We start from the raw sequence: 20453 nt of genomic DNA on the forward strand, positions 1-20453 counted from the left end.
GGGGCACATGGAATGCTGCCTCTGTGTATATTTTTGAAAGTTTTTTGTGCCACGTGAAGTGCTGCCCCCATGTATGTTTTTGAAAGTTTTTGGGGGCACGTGGAATGCTGCCTCCATGTTTGTTTTTGAAAAGTTTTTTGGGGCACGTGGAATGCTGCCTCTATGTATGTTTTTGAAAGTTTTTTGTGCCATGTAAAATGCTGCCCCCATGCATGTTTTTGAAACGTTTTTGGGGCATATGGAATGCTGCCTCAATGTATGTTTTAGAAAGTTTTTTGGGGCATATGGAATGCTGCCTCAATGTATGTTTTTGAAAGTTTTTTGGGGCATGTGGAATGCTGCCCCCATGTATGTTTTTGAAAGTTTTTTGGGGCACATGGAATGCTGCCCCCATGTATGTTTTTGAAAGTTTTTTGGGGCACATGGAATGCTGCCTCCATGTTTGTTTTTGAAGTTTTTTGGGGCACATGGAATGCTACCCCCATGTATGTTTTTGAAAGTTTTTTTGGGCAAGTGGAATGCTACCCCCATGTATGTTTTTGGGGCACATGGAATGCTGCCCCCATGTATGTTTTTGAAAGTTTTTTGGGGCACGTGGAATGCTGCCTCCATGTTTGTTTTTGAAAAGTTTTTTGGGGCATATGGAATGCTGCCTCAATGTATGTTTTTGAAAGTTTTTTGGGGCACGTGGAATGCTGCCTCCATGTTTGTTTTTGAAAAGTTTTTTGGAGCATATGGAATGCTGCCTCAATGTATGTTTTTGAAAGTTTTTTGGGGCACGTGGAATGCTGCCTCAATGTATGTTTTTGAAAGTTTTTTGGGGCACATGGAATCCTGCTCCCCTTTCAAAATCCCAGAACTACCTCTTAAAGTGTGTGCCCAAACTTGTGTTGCAGAATAGAAAAAAGGGACATAAGTAATATTTTACAAGCAAGCAAAACTGCTATCAATAACAATTATTGTCTGTCACTCAATTTGATTTGGTCAAAAACGACGGCAATCGAGCATTGAGATTGTGAGCATCATTAAATCCACTAAATAAGTTTTTCCAATATTGGAACCTTTGACCAATTCGTTTTATTAACTGAGAACTGCATATCGTTTCATTCATAAAGCACACCTGGCATCACCACATAGGCAGTTATTCTCTCGCTCGATGCACAACTCACTGAAGGTGTAATGTTTTTTTTTAGCCTCCACCACCAAAGATGGATGGAGATTACGTTTTCACCCTTGTCTGTTTGTTACTTGGTAAGTGTTGATCACACCGGTGCGTGTGTGTGTGTGTGTGTGTGTGTGTGTGTGTGTGTGTGTGTGTGTGTGTGTGTGTGTGTGTGTGTGTGTGTGTGTGTGTGTGTGTGTGTGTGTGTGTGTGTGTGTGTGTGTGTGTTGTCTGTCCGCTCACTTATACTTGCCTATAGGTCACAATTTTAAACCGATCTTCACGAGACTTCACCAAATGTTAGAGTTCGTGGTCCGACAAATTCCTATATATTGTTGAGGTCAAAAGGTCAACATACACCAAAGGTCAACCACTTCCTTCAAATTTATAAAATCCTCACTTTTCATTCGATTGCCTTGAAATTTGAATAGGATTTAAACATCAGCTAACTAAATTCAACCACCAACTATTTTTGAGATCAACACACTCCAAATGGTCAACATAGGCCAAAAGATCAACATAGGCCAAATTTCTAAAATTGTCAATTTTCATCAGATTAACTTAAAATTTGAAGACGGTTTATATATCCGGTCACTGAATTCAACCACCAATTCTTTTTGAGGTCAAAAGGATGCTCTACTGAGTGCCATTCTACTTTGTCCGCTTTTGCTAAGTGTGGCTCTATGAGTGATTTTCATTTGTTTGTCTGTCTGTCTGTGGTGTTGGGCTAGCGGCTAGGGTGCCAGCTTAGGATCCTAGGATCCTGGGTTCGAATCCCGGTCGATCGCTGAATTAACGCCAGGGGGGTTGACTCAGCCTGTCATCCTTCCGAGGTCGGCAAATTGAGTACCAGTTCACTGGTATATTCCCTGTTTGTCGTAAAAAGGTGACAAAAAGGGTTGGCGGCAGGAAGGGCATCCGGCCGTAAAACATTGCTTCAAAAAGGGGACCAAAAAAACAACAACAACCACGGTCCCCAAAAAAGGCCAACCCCCGCTTGCGGGGGAAAATGGCCTCTAAAGGTGGGTTTTTTTTTTTTTTTGCCTGTCTGTGGGCAGGATATTTTGAAAAGTCATGGACGGATTCGGAAGAAATTTGGTGGGCAGGTTGGTTGTGTGACGAGGACAAAAATCGATTACATTTTGGTGAAGATCCAGATCTGGATCCGGATACCAGAATTTTAAAGTGATCTTCACCACGGAGTCATAGGGTTAAAAATTATATATAACACAAAATGTATGGTTGGGTGTGTGACAAGGATGAATTGATTACATTTTGGAGAAGATGTGGATCTGGATCCGGAATCTGAGAATTTTACAATTTATTAGTCTACTACCGGTTTCATTGAAGGGGACTATAGGTTTTCTCTCCATCTGTCTGTCCATCTGTCTATTTGTCCATCTATCCATCCCACGTGTGTTTCTGCATTCTTTTTCCATACCCTTTAAAGTCTTATGATTATGTTAGTATGATTCTACATCCTGTCGTGTCTTCTAGCAATCATTGAAATTGGTTTAAAATGCCTTTAGTCAGTGCAGTATACTGTTTATTCTACCAGGGGAGCGCCGGTATTGCCCCTATGTTTTTGCTGTTATCGTACCACAACTTTGATTGTCCAGTTTATTACAATAGTAACAGAAAAATATCACACTCTTGTTGAACGGTTCATGTGGCATCAAGTGAATCGATTTAGAAACTGATGACAATGACGTTAGATGTTGAACAAGGACGACCAATCACAAATGCTGTTTATGAGGATATAATACAATGACATCAGAGCCGATAGGACAATGCATGTCTAGACGAGCATACAGCTCAACATCACAATGTCGAGAGGAGCATACAGCTCAACATCACAATGTCTAGAGGAGCATACAGATCAACATCACGATGTCTTGAGGAGCATACAGCTCAACATCACGATGTCTTGAGGAGCATACAGCTCAACATCACAATGTCTGGAGGGGCAAACAGCTCAACATCACAATGTCTGGAGGGGCAAACAGCTCAACATCACAATGTCGAGAGGAGCATACAGCACAACATCACAATGTCTAGATGAGCATACAGCTCAACATCACAATGTCTAGAGGAGCATACAGATCAACATCACGATGTCTTGAGGAGCATACAGCTCAACATCACGATGTCTAGAGGAGCATACAGCTCAACATCACGATGTCTTGAGGAGCATACAGCTCAACATCACGATGTCCAGAGGATCATACAGCTCAACATCACGATGTCTAGAGGAGCACACAGCTCAACATCACTGTCATGTATGCAGTGCAAATATTCACCGTTGTATCCCTACACCGGGACCGGGTGGTATCCCTACGCCAGAGCTCGGATGGTGCTGCTGTGAATCGGGCCTTGAACGGCAGAGTGAATAAACGCGTACGACAATTGATCGTAGTTTGTCGAGAAACATTACATGGCGACGAGGATGGGATTGGGAACACTCAAAAATGTGCTGGATACGTACCCGGATGTCTTCAAGGATGAGCTTGGAACCTTGAAAGGACATACGGCTAAACTCAGGGTTGACCGGGATGCCAATCCTATATTTTGCAGGGCTCGCCCAGTCCCTTTCGCCCTGCGTGAGCGGATTGACAAGGAACTGGATCATCTTGAAAATCTGGGGATCATCGAGCAAATCCAGTATGCCGAATGGGCGGCGCCCATCGTTCCGGTCATAAAATCGGACCAGTCCATCCGCATATGTGGAGATTATAAAATGACCGTGAACAGGTGTTCTTCATTGGATAAATATCCAATCCCGAGGATTGAAGACCTCTATGCTCGTCTCACGGGAGGCAAGACTTTTACGAAACTCGATCTCAAATCCGCCTATCTACAGCTCTGCTTGGACGAGAATTCGAAACAGTATCTTACCATCAACACGCATCGTGGGTTGTACAGGTACCACCGACTTAGTTTTGGAGTGAAATCTGCACCTGGAATTTATCAGCGTGTCATGGACAGTTTGTTTGCCGCCGAACACAACGTCGTTTGTTACCAGGATGATATTCTGGTTACTGGTCGTACGGACGCGGAACATCTACAGAACCTGGAGAGAGTTCTGAAGAAGATTTCGGACTCCGGCCTACGTTTGCGTCGAGACAAGTGCAAGTTTATGGTGCCATCAGTCACGTACCTGGGTCATACGATTGATGCCGAGGGTCTACACCCGACAGATGAGAAAGTCCGAGCTATCAAGGATGCTCCTGCTCCACGAGATGTGGCCGAATTGAAGTCATACCTCGGTTTGCTTCAGTTCTATGGTCGTTACATCCCGAATGTGACCGACGTTTTGGGCCCCCTTTATCGGCTTTTGAGGAAAGGCGTCTCCTGGAGCTGGGGGTCTACTGAACAATCAGCATTCCAGACCTCTAAGGATCTGCTCAAATCGTCCAATGTTCTCGTTCATTTTGATCCAGAGAAGGATCTTGTGCTGACATGCGATGCCTGTCGGTATGGAGTGGGGAGTGTATTATCACACGTGATGCCTGATGGTACGGAAAGACCGGTTGCATTTGCATCCAGAACGTTGTCCCCGGCAGAGAAAAACTATTCCCAACTTGACAAGGAAGGATTGGGAATCGTTTTTGGCGTCGGCAAATTTCGCCAGTACCTTCTTGGACATCATTTCACGATTCGCACTGATCACAAGCCGCTGATCAGTCTGTTTGGTCCAACTAAGGCGACATCTGACACACTACGCCCAGGATCATCCGCTGGTCCCTGTTTCTCGCTGCTTATGACTACACCATATGTTATAAGCCCGGTTCGTCTATCACAAATGCAGATGCCATGAGTCGGTTACCCCTTCCAGAATCCGTTGATGATTCGCCTACACCAGGATCCATTATCGCACTGATGGATCATCTGGAAGATTGTGCTGTCGATTCCGGCCAGATCCGCACTCATACTCGACGAGACCCCGTTCTGTCCAGAACTGTCCAGGCTGTACAGCTTGGATGGCATTTGCTACCTGAGGGTGACCCCGATTTTGCGGCTTTTAAAGCACGTAAAAACGAACTCAGCGTGGAAAATGGTTGCCTACTCTGGGGATGTCGTGTCGTGATCCCGAAAAATCTGCGTTCCAGGGTCATGGATGAAATCCATGACTGTCACCCCGGGATTATGAAGATGAAGTCACTCGCCAGAAACTATGTGTGGTGGCCGAATCTTGATGCTGATATCGAACATCATGTTCGACATTGTTACCCCTGCCAGAGCACCCGGAATACACCTGCGAAAGCGCCACTGCATCCCTGGGAATGGCCCAGCGAACCGTGGCATCGCCTACATCTCAATTATGCCGGGCCTATTAACGGCAGCATGATTCTGATAATTACGGACGCGCACACAAAACGGATTGATGCCTATGTGACGCGTGGTACTACGTCAGCCATTGTCATCGAAAGACTCAGACGCTGTTTCGCCACTCATGGTCTGCCCAGGATGATCGTGAGTGATAACGGTTCGTGTTTTTCCAGTACCGAGTTTGCCAAGTTCACACGTCAGAACGGCATCAAACATAAGTTTGTCAGCCCACATCACCAGGCTTCAAATGGCTTGGCCGAACGATCCGTGGGAATCATCAAATCCGGATTGCAGAAACTTCAGGAGGGAACCCTGGAAACAAAGCTTTCTCGTCTCCTGTTCAAATACCGCATCACGCCACAATCAACAACCGGTGCAGCTCCGTCTGAGTTATTGATGAAACGACACTTGAGATCGACACTTGACAATCTCAAACCAGACATATCATCAAATGTTTATCAGAACCAGCTTAATCAAAAGTTGGTGCACGATAAGACGTCCAACAGTCGATGTATCAACATTGGAGATCCAGTGTTTGCCCGAAATATTGGTGCAGGTGCGACGTGGCTACCGGGGGACATCATCGAGAAGCCAGGTCCACTGTCCAGTGTGATTCGCCTGCAGGACGGCCGCGAAATTCGTCGACATCAGGACCACATAACCTACCGTCACTCTGAGTCGATGGAGCCTGTAGCATCGTCACAGTCAGGACAACAGTTCGACCCGCCACTGCCGGAGATCGTCGTGGTCGCTCCAGCCGGCTCGGATGCCCCGAAAACCTCTGCAAACGCTACACCCTTCGTGGAGACCAAAGGAATCACCTCGGACTCTGTATCCACTGGTACACCGCGACCCAAAGGAATCACCTCAGACTCTGTATCCACTGGTACACCGCGACGCTCAATGCGTGAGAGAAAAGCACCCGACCGGTTGAATCTTTGAAGATGTTTTTTTTTTCACGTTGACACATGTTCTATTTTCACGTATTTTCATTATTCTCATAACCGTTTGCACACATATTTTCACATGTTTTGGAAATGTTGCTTTTGAAATGTCAATTCTGGAAATCTAGCACGTATTGCTCTTGGTAATTTTGGACTTAAAGGGGAGGATGTCATGTATGCAGTGCAAATATTCACCGTTGTATCCCTACACCGGGACCGGGTGGTATCCCTACGCCAGAGCTCGGATGGCGCTGCTGTGAATCGGGCCTTGAACGGCAGAGTGAATAAACGCGTACGACAATTGATCGTAGTTTGTCGAGAAACATTACAATCACGATGTCTAGATGAGCATACAGATCAACATCACGATGTCTCGAGGAGCATACAGCTCAACATCACGATGTCTAGATGAGCATACAGATCAACATCACGATGTCTAGAGGAGCACACAGCTCAACATCACGATGTCTAGATGAGCATACAGATCAACATCACGATGTCTCGAGGAGCATACAGCTCAACATCACGATGTCCAGAGGAGCATACAATACAGCTCAACATCACGATGTCTGGAGGAGCATACAGCTCAACATCACGATGTCCAGAGGAGCATACAGCTCAGCATCACGATGTCTCGAGGAACATACAGCTCAACATCACAATGTCTAGAGGAGCATACAGCTCAACATCACGATGTCTAGAGGAGCATGCAGCTCAACATCACGATGTCCAGAGGAGCATACAGCTCAACATCACGATGTCTCGAGGAGCATACAGCTCAACATCACAATGTCTCGAGGAGCATGCAGCTCAACATCACGATGTCTCGAGGAACATACAGCTCAACATCACAATGTCTAGAGGAGCATACAGCTCAACATCACAATGTCTAGAGGAGCATACAGCTCAACATCACGATGTCTCGAGGAACATACAGCTCAACATCACAATGTCTAGAGGAGCATACAGCTCAACATCACGATGTCTCGAGGAACATACAGCTCAACATCACAATGTCGAGAGGAGCATACAGATCAACGGCACAATGTCTAGAGGAGCATACAGCTCAACATCACGATGTCTCGAGGAACATACAGCTCAACATCACAATGTCTAGAGGAGCATACAGCTCAACATCACGATGTCCAGAGGAGCATACAGCTCAACATCACGATGTCTAGAGGAGCATGCAGCTCAACATCACGATGTCCAGAGGAGCATACAGCCCAACAATTGCACACACACACTCGCGCACAGACAGACATACACACACAGACACAGGCAGCCATGCAGACACACAGACATACACATACACACACAGACAGACACACATACACACACAAAGACACAGACATACAAATACACACAGACACAGGCAGACATACTCAGACACACACACACATATACATACACACACAGACACAGACACACACAGACAAATACATGCACAAACAAACACATGCAGACATACGCAGACACATGCAGGCACACAGACATACACATACACACACAGACACAGGCAGACATACGCAGACACACAGACATACACATACACACACAGACAGACACATACACACACAAAGACACAGACATACAAATACACACAGACACAGTCAGACATACTCAGACACACACATATACATACACATACATACACAGACATACACAGACAAACACATGCACAAACAGACACATGCAGACATACGCAGATACATGCAGGCACACAGACATACACATACACACACAGACATATACAGACACACGAACATACACATGCAGACACAGACATACACATACACACGCAGGCACATGCAGGCACACAGACATACACATGTACATGCAGACACACACACACACACACACACACACACACACACACATGTAGACATACCCAGACACACACAGTCACACAGATATACACATATACATGCAGACACACACACACACACACATACACACGCAGACGCAAATGCATACACACCCAAACACACAGACACTCACACACACACACACACACACACACACACACACACACACACACACAGACACACAGACACACGCAGACACACACATACACAAAGGTGGCTGCACAGGTGGAAACGTGTTGACACAGACATATGCACATACATACGCACATGCACACACAAACACACACAAGCACACACAAACGTAAATATAAACACATGCACACACACACACCTGTAATCCAGCTCCTCGGAGGTTTGGGTTGAGGGACTGCATGAGGACATGTGTGTGTCTGTGTGTGTGTGTTCGTGTGTGTGTGTGTGTGTGCACTTGCGTTTGTGTGTACGTGTTTATTTATGTGCACTTGTGTTTGTGTTTATGTGTGCGCTTGTGTTTTTGTTTGTATCTGTAGGTGTGCTTGTGTTTTTGTTTGTGCATGTGTGTGTGTGTGTGTGTGTATGTTTATGTGTGTGCATTTGTGTTTATGTGTGCACTTGTGTTTTTGTTTGTGTCTGTAGGTGTGCACTTGTGCCTGTGTTTTGTGTGTGTGTGTGTGTGTGTGTGTGTGTGTGTGTGTTTGTGTGTGTGTTTATATGTGTGTGTTTGTGTTTATGTGTGCACTTGTGTTTTTGTTTGTGTCTGTAGGTGTGCACTTGTGCCTGTGTGTGTGTGTTTGTGTGTGTGTGTTTATGTTTGTACGTATGACTTTACAAATCAGTCATTTGAACAATCATTGGGGATTTGAATCGTGAACTCCAACCGAAACGGAGCTGGATATACTTTGATCCCTGGGAGGACTCCCTCCAATCCACCTTCTCAATTGCACAATTGGAAATAACAACCAATGACACACAAAATCAAACACACGAGACAAATCCTCATTGATCTGGCTAAGATTAAACCAATAGACTGACTGACTTTGAAAGACGAGAAAAATCAAGAATGTGATATATAATCTCGTTTTTTTTGACAAATGTCTACTCACTCCTTGATGTTCACGTGACATGATTGATAGACATGTCACCTTGCTCTTGTGCTCTAACAATGAGATAAATCCATGGAGACATCTTTCTCCTTTCAAAAGCTATTCAATACAATCTGCATTTTCTATTCAATCGTGGAGGAGCTTTGTCAGATGTTGGTCCAAAGCCTTGAGAAAGCGACGCTCCCTAAGGCCGCAAATGGACACCAAGATGGATGCTCTCACTTCTCGACTAAGTCTGCTAAACTTTTCATAGAGCTTACTGGAAAAGCAAGAGCACAGACCGTTCACCAAATCACAGCAATGTCGATGGCTTTCTTAGTATGAGGCCACTGATGTTGAGGTGATCTTTGGGGTAGTGCTCCTGTGAACACTACTGATTTAATAAGGTGCTATGTATGAATGTATCATTGAGAGGGTTCTTTCTTTAGTCCTCTGGCTAATATACCCTGTGCCGGATCATGTGTTAGACCCAAAGGTTAATTTTACAATATGCAAGGGAAGTGGACTTCCGGGGGATGTCAAAAGCTTAGCGACTGAGTAAGATGAAATGGCACAAAAGTTTTTGAGTCATCATGGCGTTTGCTAAGCTAGCCAAGAGTCTTAACCAAGGTCCTCGGCACTAATGGATGCACATTTACACCAAATGGGGTTCTGTGTGTGAAGGTACCCTTGCAGAACAGCATCGTCAGCCAAGTTGGTAATGAATAAATGAAGTGAGCGGACACCATCTTGGATTTACTATAGCAAAACGCACGGTCAGTTTTACGAAGCATTTGCGTATTCAAAAGTTGATTCTACTAGGCAATGTTGTCTCTCATACCTCTGAATATGATTTTAAAACATTTGGATGGGTTATCTCTCGAGGAAACCTTTATTGCGCAGTCCCCTTTAAAGCATGGTTGTGCACTTGGCTTTGATTCAAACCTTAATGGTCCTTGCCAGTAACCGTCTGTGCAAGGTAATCATTTCTGTTTGAAGCAATCCGTAAAAAGTGAAAAGCACACTTGTGTGATTTTTCTTGGTGTCTTTATTCCGCTTAGAATAGGCCACAGTGCTTTTGTAAAAATGGTACTCTTTGCCAGAGATTTGAAGGAAGCTGAATATTTGGAATAGAACCAGCATGGGCCAGATCATGTTTCCTTGGCTTTGCTGGAGAACAGAATGTTAGCACTTTAAGTTGCTTCCCCGAAGGCACAGAAATGCAACCCCGTTCTTCGAGTTAGTCTCAATGGGTGGTTTGGTTATCCGCAGCCATGAGGTCAACTCGGCCTTCTAAATAACCGGGATTCGGGTCTTGTCTGGCAGTTTTAGCACTTAGCAGCAGTTTTATCTCTCAAACGGGATTTGGAACTACAGGTGGACATTACGACCCCCTTCGTCCTGAGCACAATCGTGGAATGGCATGGCCGCTCTCTACGCCAAATTAGCCATCTGCACGTAGTCACCTTTAGCGGCCACCTGGCCCTCTCCTGCTTTCTTTCTGTTGAAAAATGGCCAAAGTATCTACCGTTACTGACCTCTGAATACTGTTATTGACCGGTACTTGGTAGGAGAATGATAATTAGGTTTTGCTTTGTAGAAATGCATGAGCCATCAAATTCATTGGGTCCGGTGACAATTTCATCGCAATGGCCAAAACCTCGAGAGATTGTAATGTGTTTTGAAGTCGTGACACCTTAGATCGATGGCTTTATGCATTGCCTGCCATCCCACATTGCTCGTGAGTGAAGGCGCATGAGTTCAAGACTTTGACTATGGCCATGTGGATTACATTGCAGAAAAGCTTGGTTCAGAGTATGGAAGAAGACGTGATAACAGGAGCAACTGACCACACGTCGGTGCTGAGGAAGGAGGCTACCGCACATTGGCGGCACATCAGGCCTGCACTCTGTGCAGCTTGTCAGCAGCATAGCAACCAAAAGGTACAGTGCGTAGTGGAATGGGGCAGTGGTGGGTAGAAAGGGGGCATGGAGAGGTGTCTGTTGCAGAAATGAAGGAAGGAAATTAATTTAATAAAATACAAAACTTTTGTAAGTAATTTTGGAAAAGCTTCGGTTTGGCTTGTTTCACATTGTCTCCTGATCCTGTAGCTCATGATGCGAAGATAATGCAGATTGAAATCTTGTATATTGTGTTCATTTCTCCATTGTGTACAATTGTCAATATAATTGATGTAGAAGGACATCATTGTCTCCTACATGCTACTTATACACGGGCTCCTGTATAAAAGGATCTCTCTATATCACAAAGGTAACAAGACAGACCAATTGGAGATTGTAGACCCTCGCCAGGTCTTGGTTTGTGTGGTGTATTTTGTGTGGCAAATAAATGGAAGGATGTACTCGATGAAAGGTCGTTGATTGCAAATGAAAGGTCTAAATGATCTAGTTGTAAATGTGTAAAGGTCAAAGGTTTGAGAAGTTGTAGAGGTCAAATGGTCTGAAAGTCTAAAGGTTGAAAGGTCAAAAGGACTGAAAAGTCAAAATGGATCTAAAGGGTCGAAATGGTCGAAAGTGGCAAAGGGGTCTTAAAAGGTCAAAGGGGTCTAAAGGTTGCAATTTAAGAGCTAAACGGTCAGAATTGTCTGAAGGGGTCTAAACGTCGAAAAAGGGTCTCCAGGGTCTACAGGGTATTAAAAGGTATGAAAGGTGTGAATGTCGAAAGGGTACGAAGGGGTCTAAGGGTCTTCGAGGTTATAAAGGGTCTAAGAGGATGTAAAAGGTCTAAGAAGTCTAAGGGTTATAAACGGTGAAACAGGGTCTACAAGGTCTTAGGGTTCTAAATGGTCTTAGGGTTCTAAATCTAAATGGTCTTAGGGGTCTGAAGGGTCTTATGGGTCTTAAATAACCTTAGAGATCTTATAGATCTTAGGGATATAAACTAACTTAGGGGTCTATAGGGTCTTTGTGCAGTTCATATAAAGAGGTGCCCTACATCTGGCAAATAAAATGCATTTACTTCTTCATGCAGCGGTATGAATCAAATTGGCGCCCCTTTAAATGAACTTTTCTGGAGCATTACTTGGTTCCTCCTAAGAACACAAGGGTAGTCCAGCATGCACACAAGATTTTTTTTGAATGTCCCTTCTTTTCTATTGTTTGGCATTTTCTACAAGCCATGGAATATCCTTTCTTTTCTATACTTTGCCACATGGCACATACCGTTATGCACTACATGGCCAAAAGTATGCAGACACCCCTTCTAATTAGTGGATTCGGCTGTTTCAGCCACAACCATTGCTGACAGGTATATATAATCAAGCACACGCCATGCAATCTCCATAGACAAACATTGGCAGTAGAATGGGCCGTACTGAAGAGCTCAGTGACTGTCATAGGATTCCACCTTTCCAACAACTCAGTTCGTCAAATTTCTGCCCTGTTAGAGCTGCCCTGGTCAACTGTAAGTGTTGTTATTGTGAAGTGGAAATGTCTAGGAGCAACAACAGCTCAGCGGCCAAGTGGTAGGCCAGACAAGCTCACAGAACGGGACCACCGAGTGCTGAAACACGTAGCACGTAAAAATCATCTATCCTCGGTTGCAACACTCACTACCGAGTTCCAAACTTCCTCTGGAAGCAACGTCAGCACCACAACTGTTGGTCGGGAGCTTCATGAAATGGGTTTCCATGGTCAAGCAGCCTCACACAAGCCTAAGATCACCATGCAAAATGCCAAGCGTCGGCTGGAGTGGTGTAAATCTTTCCACCATTGAACTCTGGAGCAGTGGAGACACATTCTCTGGAGTGATGAATCATGCTTTACCATGTGACAGTCCGACAGACGAATCTGAATTTGGCGGATGCCAGGAGAACGCTACCTGCCCGAATGCATAGTGCCAACTGTAAAGTTTGGTGGAGGAGGAATCATGGTCTGGGGCTGTTTTTCATGGTTCTGGCTCGGCCACTTTGTTCCAGTGAAAGGAAATCTTAACGCTACAGCATACAATGACATTCTAGACTATTGTGTGCTTCCAACTTTGTGAAAACAGTTTGGGGAAGGCCCTTTCCTGTTTCAGCACGACAATGCCCCCGTGCACAAAGCGAGGTCCATACAGAAATGGTTTGTCGAGATCGGTGTGGAAGAACTTAACTGGCCAACACAGAGTCCTGACCTCTACCCCATCGAACACCTTTGGGATTAATTGGATCGCCAACTGCGAGCCTGGCCTAATCACCCAACATCAGTGCCCGACCTCACTATTGCTCTTGTGGCTGAATGGAAGCAAATCCCCGCAGCAATGTTCCAACATCTAGTGGAAAGCCTTCCCAGAAGAGTGGAGGCTGTTATAGCAGCAAAGTGGGGACCAACTCCATATTAATACCCATGATTTTGGAATGAGATGTTCGGCAAGCACATACGTGTGTGATGTTCGGGTGTCCACATACCTTTGGCCATGTAGTGTATAAAGGGGCCTTTTCTATGCTTGTTCAGAAAAATGCCAGAATTACTACCAGAGTCGAAATTTTTCTATCTTCAACTTTTTGGGGATCGCCCCCATGAACCAAGCAAAAATAGGACCGCGGGTCCTGAAGCTCTCATGGATCAGGAGCAACAGTTACTCAGACCCAACAGACCCCCTCATACCCCGATATTTTTAATACGGTGAACAAACTTTCATACATCATGGGTGATGAAGGTTGTGATCAAGTTTCATCAAAATCGTGTGTGTCGTTTTGGAGAAGAGAGTAAATACCTATTTTTTGGTGTCAAACATGCCCCCCCTCCCATATACCTACTTAATGTGCACAGATTTTGATGGGGTCAACACCTTCATTAGCCATCAGATATGAAGCTTGTAGCCAGGTTTCATCAAAATTGTGTGTGTAGTTTCGGAGAAGCAAGCAAATACCTATTTTGGGTGGGGTCAAACCCCCCACAGACCACCTTAGACCTTGATTTTTTTTTAATACCGTGAACAAACATTGATGCATAACGGGTGATGAAGGTTGTGGGCAAGTTTCATCAAAACCGTGTGTGTAGTTTTGAAGAGAGCAAATACCCATTTTCGGGGGTCAAACCCGACCTCCCCCATAAACCACTTAAATGAATGTAGATTTTGAAGCGGTCAATAAACCTTTGTAAGGCATCAAATATGCAGCTTGTGACCAAGTTTCATCACAATTGTTTGTGTAGATTCGGAGCAGAGAGCAAATACCCATTTTAGGGGGTCAAACCCTCCTTCCCCCGTAAACCCTGTAGTGTGATCAGATTTTGATGCGCTCAGTACACCTTCATTAGGCATCAGATATGAAGCTTGTAGCCAAGTTTCATCAACAACGTGTATGTAGTTTCGTGTGTGTTATTCCTATTTTGGGGGGGTCAACCCCCCCTTTCATTAGCGCAGATTTTGAATTGGTTTTGAAAGCCTTTTGTAAAAATTGGATGCGTATTCATGTTTTGTTTTTGAATTAGACCTATTGTCTGATGTATATTCCAAGTTTCAGCTAGTTTCAATGTATAGCCTTTGAGATATGAGTGCCAACACATGTTGGACGACGGACGGATGGAAGGACGGACGGACAGACATCATTGTGAATTCAAAGGTTTTCTAAATAAAACTCAAGAATGCATAAACGGACATTCATGAAATTTGGATCATGTTATCCTGACGTTCAAAGAATTTACTTCTGAAATTTGCAGCCGATTTTGTCCAGCAGAAGCCGAGAAACTAATTTTCAGTCACTATGTTGTCACTTTTTTTTCTTTTTTTTTCCTTTTTTTTATGTTAAGTCACTATGTTATTTTCAGTCAGTCACTAATTTTCAGTCACATAGTCACTATGCATACAGAGAAACTGTCCCATATAAAGGAAGGGGCGCATTACACCTCCCTTGATAATCCAGGTTACATGCATGAAGCAAGAACATGCTTACTCAGGCTTGTAATACAAAACACTTCACTGCACTAGAAAACGTGGGGACAGGACGACTGGACTGTAAAGCGTGGCAATTGTAATACCCTCTCCCACCTGGAGGCGGCGCTACACTATAAACATTTCCATAGATAATTTGTGTGGCCCCCACTCCTCCTTCAAAGACCACCGACAAGGATAAAAACACCCATATACACTAACATTCTGACCCTATGTAGCAACTCTGGATGTAATTGGGCCTGAACTGTAGGAGGAATAGCGCGACAAACCAACACACAAACACCGGTCCGTGAATTATAGTAAGGATATATTGTTTGTTTGGTTTGAGGACCACAAGATACATCATGCTACATTTTTGCATCTATTGATAAAAGGAGAAGTGTGTGTGTGTGTGTGTGTGTGTGTGTGTGTGTGTGTGTGTGTGTGTGTGTGTGTGTGTGTGTGTGTGTGTGTGTGTGTGTGTGTGTGTGTGTGTGTGTGTGTGTGTGTGTGGTGTGTGTGTGTGTGTGTGTTTGTGTGTGTGTGTGTGTGTGTGTTTGTGTGTGTGTTTTTAATACATACCGGTATCCTCTGTGGCCACTCGCTTGTATTAACAGGGAATGATAGGAACTCAACACCTCACTGTCATCCACGGATATTTCTCGTACTTCCTATGTCTTCTTGAGTCTAATTTGCATCCATTAACAAAACAATTATGGTTAGCCATTTTTACATTGCAACTCTTTCGTTTAAATGCTGAAAATTATGTTAAAAAGACTATTTGAATTACAGATTTTGCACTAGCAATGGCAGGTTAAATGGACCCACGAGCAGAAATGAGTCTGAACATGCGTGAAATGCCTTACACACACAGCACATGCGTGAAATGCCTCTAGCATTCATACGTCATTTTGAAAGTCGCATATTACCCAGGATTCAAAGTTTCAGCTTAATATCTTTATCCAGTGGCAAGATTGAAACAAAATCACAATAAAATGTACTCTCAATTCATTAATGCAAATAATGGGCATGGTACTAATTTTAGGGGACCAGAACCCCTAAGTCAGGTTTATTTTGGGGCTGAAGCTTGTTTTGTGAAGTCATTTTACCCATAAATGTTTATTTTTTTACCCCCCGAGCACATAATGCGAAAAGCAAGGTTAAACAATTGGTTCCTGTCTGTCCGTCCGTCCGTGTTATCTGTTTATAGGCGAAAAACAGCTGATTTAAATTGAATGTTATATTTTGAACACAAATCGGAACATGGATAGAAAGAAAGTCTGTCGTTTTACAGTGTCGTAGTGAATTTGTATCGATCGCCATGCGCAGAGAGGAGTGAGAAAATACTGTCACTCTGTCTGTCTGCATGACAGTCAGACAAAATCGAAAATCATTACAAACAGGAAATGTACTGTTTGTAATGATGTTGTAATGGACACAAACAACAGGCAGGAACAACTAATGTAATGTCTTGGAGAGGGTCATGCAATAGACAGTAGAGAAAATGGTGGGAAAACCCTTAATTTATTTATTTATATGTCTTTAAACCTTCACTCAAATTGAATTATATATTTGAACGCTGTATAATACAAATCGCCTTCATAATACTTCCGCAAGCCATGCAATATATTGATACACGGCATGAGAGGGCGAGGCATGTGAGATAGTACCTACAGTGCCAGAGGTGAAGAAGAAGCTGCTATATGGCTGTGTACATCTATGGTGAAGACTTAAGCGTCTTTGGGCTTCCTGAAAAGCGCTATATAAAATAAATGCATTATTATTATTATGGTGATCAATAAAGCCTCCATCTCCTAAACGGAGTCTACATCGTCTTATTACACTGTATCAGGTGATGTATAAGACTGATTCAGTAGCGCGGTGACACGGTGACTGCCGACTCTTATAGTATACAATCCCATTTGCAAGCCAAGTATGCAAGTTCTTATAGAACCACCTTTGGAGGCCATTTTTCCCCGCAGAGCAGGGGTTGACCTTTTTCGGGCATCGTGGCCCCTTTTTTAAAGAAACGTTTTATGGCCGGATGCCCTTCCTGCCGCCAACCCTGTTAGTCGCCTTTTGCGACACACAGGGAATTACCAGTGAACTGGTACTCAATTTGCGGACCTCAGAAGGATGACAGGCTGAGTCAACCCCCCTGGTGTTAATTCAGCGATCGACCGGGATTCGAACCCAGGATCCTAGGATCCCAAGCCGCACCCTAACCGCTAAGTCAACAGCAGGCTTTAATGCATGTTCATATACTGTACTTTATTTTCAAATTTTACCATTCAACGAGCAAATCTAAATTAATTTCTTATCCATTGCTGGGGAAACCCCACGTTATGAGAAAACTCGCAGCAGGTGGTGGGACAAGATTTTCAATTCCGTATGCCAGGTACGAATTTATCTCGTCGGACTATTTTTAGCACTGAATCGACATTGGTATGACATCATTGCTTGCTGAGTACCAGGTGTTTTCCATTTTTGCTACTTGTCATTACCCTTCAAAATGGCATCTATGAATGCAGGGGAGGTGGTAAAACTTCTCATGGAGACTGATAATGCCGATCGCGATTATTACATAGATTCGTGTTCACCGAACTTCCAGCAGACCGTTTGTCCCGTTATCTGGCACGGCAGCATATTCCGTTTTACTATAAAATAGCATAATCTGTTCTACGAGAATACTCGTACGATCGTAGTGGCAGAATCTGGTACACCCAGCACTACGAGCATACTCGTACTCGGTAGTCAACATTTAAAAATCATTATTTTATTAAAATTGAAGTATATGTTTTCTTAAACACTGCTCGGGGTATTAGTCTAGTAGGAAGACTAGGTCCCCCTGCACCCCCCGGAGATATACTTCTAATCAGTGTTTCTAGATTGGAAAAAATGTGTAGAAAATGACTAGCTATGGCCCCAAGCTGAAAAAATGTCCCACATACCATTTTTATGCAAATTACTGCTGCCATTATCAAAAAAATGATTTTTGACATATCTCAGCCAATATTGCAGATAATTGAAAAATGAAGGTGTCTAGACCCATGTTTTGAAGGGCATAGATCATGATAGAACTATTCATAACATGATTACATGTGTCTATGGTATACTAGTATGCTAATTAGTGCTTTATTTACAAAATAATCACAGTTTTACGAAATAATAGACTCATATTAAGGTCCGTCTACACAGACGTTAACACAAAGTTTTATTTTTCTAAATATTACAACTGTCAAAATAGTCCTAGCACTCAATGTGACCACTCTTCTCTTGCTTGTTTTAGATAAACATCATTAGCATTAGTGATTCTACACTGAGTCAGTCATCATCATTTTCATCGAAATCGTCAGAGTCAAACTCTTCTTCTCCTTCCTCTTCCTCCTCCTCTTCGTGCTCTCCTGTGTTCAGAAGATCCACCAGAATGAGGTTGGTAGGATGGGACCACTGGACCACATTGGTTTCAACAGTCCTTCATCAGTCCTTATCCATCCTTGCTCCTCATAAGGTTTTGGCTTTTCGATGATAGGTTGATCGGCTCTTTTGTACAATGCTACGCGGTGGTTCACACGCTGGATGTGCGGCTTCAGGGCAGACTGGCATGGAGGAAGGCGAGCCAGATCAACCTTGGACTTGGATGTGAGGGTCTTGTCCTCTCCCACCATTTTTCGTAGCAGCTTGGCACGGACAATGTCCACTGATGACTCGCGACTCTGGCCGTACATCACACAGGTGAATTTTTCTAACTGCCTCTCCACCTCAGGGTTGGCATCCCAGTTGTCACCCAGTTCACCGAATGCCCTGTGAAACCTGGGATTCTTCTCCAGCTTTTTCAAGGGCCCGACTTTTCCCTTCCCTTTGAAGGCACTGGTGCAGTCTTCTCCGCTGAACACATAGTACCCCAGGAGAGTGGCACAGTAGTCCTCTCCCAGGGATTCTGCCAGCTCAGAGACGTTGACAAGTTGGCGATGCTTCCCTGACCCTGTATCCAGGTACACTGTCAGCTTGATGTTGTGGGCATGGTGGAGCAGGATCAGGAGGATGTCTGTGTCCGGTGTTCTGACTACAGCGTTCTTGTATCCGATGGTAGCAGCATGATGGAGGTACAGAACCACCCTGGTATCAGTCTCTTCCTGGTTGCTGTAGATCGTGGGGAGTTCACGTACCTCGACCTGAAACACAAAAAGGCACCGCATTTCAATCACCAGTCACTGCCAGTTTCAGATCTAGACAAACATCACAGGTAATCACCTTTTTTTCAGGAAAAATTACAAATTGAATCGCCATTCACGAAGGGCGAAGGGCTCTGACCCACCTCAGCAGTTGCTGCCTCGGAACGCTTCAGTAGCTCACGAACAACTGCGTTGTCTGTGATCGGTTGGTGGATAGGCGTGCAGTAGTCGACTGTTGATTTGCTGGGTGGGGGAGAACCAGTTGCAGAGGTGAAACCCCCTAGCCCAGGCACAGGCTGCAGGCCACAGCTTCCGATGTATCTGATGAAGAGCCAGATGTAGTACTCTTGCATCGTAGTGGCATAGACTGTGTCATTCTCTGCTGGCGGTGTGAATGATGAGCCTTCAGGGAACTTCGGGCCAACGCGAGTAAAGTGCAAGGGTGGGAGAGTTTTTGGTGTGTCGACCTTCAGGCTACGCTGTTGTGACCTATTGATGGTAGGTAGCATTCGGTCCTTGCTGCTCTCGAACCCGGGCTTGACCTCCTGCACCATGATTCCTCCAGCACTGTTTACAATGTTGCTGCCGTGCACACTGGTAGTGGTTTTATTCAAGTTGTCCCACTCACAGTGGAATACAAGGTTGCCCTCTCCTGTCACAATTTGTGGTGTACGATAAGTTGAGACTTCATCCAGGACCTTGGCGAGAGCAGTTTCCAACTCCAAGGCGAAATCGTAGCTCTCAGAGTGTCCAAGCCTGTGTAGTATTGTGGTGAGCTGTTTGCTTCGGAACAGGTGCCTTACAGTCACACAGAGGAGAATGTGCTTTGGTAACTTCCATTTTCCATCTGACACTGCACGGCACAGATCTTGTCCAATGGAGAAGACCAGACGCTTCACCTTTTCTGTCTCGATGCCCTCCTTGCCAGTCATTAGCACGCTGAGAAAGCGGACAAGGTCTGGAGGTAGGATGTCTTCAGGATTGAGCTCCATGTCTTCAGCTGTTGGTGGCCATGGTTGGTCTTTACACTCTCTGAAAGC

General features: G+C 44.4%; 1 long non-coding RNA gene across 1 annotated transcript in view; it reads left to right on the forward strand.

The window, feature by feature from the left end:
* The window catches only part of LOC144890915 (uncharacterized), a 127282-nt gene that overhangs the window by 86418 nt on the left and 20411 nt on the right, over positions 1–20453 (forward strand). Inside the window, exon 4 of the long non-coding RNA XR_013622580.1 lies at positions 11164–11307. This is a non-coding gene — a long non-coding RNA (uncharacterized LOC144890915). The remainder of the gene's footprint in view (positions 1–11163; positions 11308–20453) is intronic.

This window comes from Myxine glutinosa, chromosome 2 (genome assembly GCF_964187855.1).
Source record: "Myxine glutinosa chromosome 2, kmMyxGlut1.1, whole genome shotgun sequence".
Classification (NCBI taxonomy): Eukaryota; Metazoa; Chordata; class Myxini; order Myxiniformes; family Myxinidae; genus Myxine; species Myxine glutinosa.